Genomic DNA, 1,664 nt, shown 5'->3' on the forward strand with positions numbered 1-1,664 from the left:
TCTATGCCCAAAATACATGGGGCCTCTGGGCCAGTCACAATAGGATGCTTCTGATGCCGAATTTTGCCCCAAACAGGCAGAGTGACTGCCTAATTAGACTCAGCTTAAGTCAATTAAGCAGGAGGTATTTTTATTAGCGACGCGTCGGAGAAATCACAAAATGGATTTCTGAGTTCACATAGCAAAAGCAAGCCTTATATACAATTTTGGGTATAGGATTACATCAGATCAGATACATAATCATGCATATTCATATGGGGCGTGGTGTAGGCGGAGCGTGGGCGGAGCGTAGGTGGAGACATCTCTTTTGGGGAATTTTCAGGTGGTCGTTCCTGTTGCCTTCATCCTAGACGGGGTCTTTCCGATGAGTCTTCCTCTTTAAACTTTTGAACTCCTTTCCTAATTTGGTCAATTCCCGGTGTATTTGGCTTAGATCCCGTGGCTTGGCAAAACCTTTAGGGTCGTTTCAACATTGCTGGCTCTAAACCTGCTTAGCCCATTAGTTTCTCCTATACCTATCTCTTCCCCTGTCATGATGCTCTACCTCTTATCTAATTTGTTGCTCTGTTTTCCTAGTGCTGTGCTTTCTCCGTGTGTTCTAGTGCTAGGCCCTTCTTTACATGCCTCTCATTCCATGTTTTAACCCATTACTTCTGGAAGGCTATCTGCTTTAGGGCTTCATTTCCCCCCTTTTTCTTGTAACTTACGAATTCTTTCGTCAAGTTCTGGTCCTACAGGACGCTGATAGGCTCGTACCATTGCCCAAATCATTTGGGTCCTTTTCATTATGCTCCTTAGTCTCTACCACAAACAAATGTTTGTAAGAGTTAGTAATAACAAAGCTACAATTACTATTAGCATTGGGTGCACCAGGTAATGGAAGACCTGTGTAGCTGTTGGGGAATATCTTGTAAAGATGTCCCACCAGTGATGCTGGCCTACTTGTTCTACTTCAGTCAGGACGTTCTTTATTCTTTCTGAATTGTGTTCTATCTGCCATACCATTCGTTTAGTTGTTTGATTCACCTTTTGCACCAATTTCTTTACTTCAGGGTGTGCAAGCATTGCTTTGAGAATCTTGACGTCCATCTCTATTTGTAATTTCGGTATTTCTTGATATAGGTTGAAATTTGCGTTAATTAGCTGTTGGGTAGTTATTGGGACAGTGTAATGAAAATCACAACTTACGATCTTGGTAAAGTTACATACAAAAAAGTTAGTATTGTTAGTTTCTTCTTGGCAATTATCTATGGTGACGTTGTCACAAGCTGTCCTTACGCAAGCATACCCATTTCTTATATAGTAAGCTTGTGATTGTGTTTTATCCTGCGTAAGCATTTCTAAGGTACATACACTATTTTCAGCATCTAAGCATAAATCTTCGGCTTCTACCACAGCATTTTTGCAAACATAGCCTAATTGTCCTCTAGGGATACATGCTTCTGTGCTAACTGATTGCCACTTATTTTTGGTGTAATCATAACTGGCCCAGACGTTATGGTTTATCGGCCTGACAATGACATCTTGGTGCATTGTCCCTAGAGTGAGGATGGGAAAGATAGCTCTTTCTTCAGCCGCACTAATGGTGAGGACATAAGCTTCAATGTGTTTTTGTTGAGGCTCATAAGTGAAGTTCACTAACTGCCACCAAGCCTGATGGTCCC

Source organism: Melospiza georgiana, unplaced genomic scaffold (assembly GCF_028018845.1).
Source record: "Melospiza georgiana isolate bMelGeo1 unplaced genomic scaffold, bMelGeo1.pri scaffold_29, whole genome shotgun sequence".
NCBI lineage: Eukaryota > Metazoa > Chordata > Aves > Passeriformes > Passerellidae > Melospiza > Melospiza georgiana.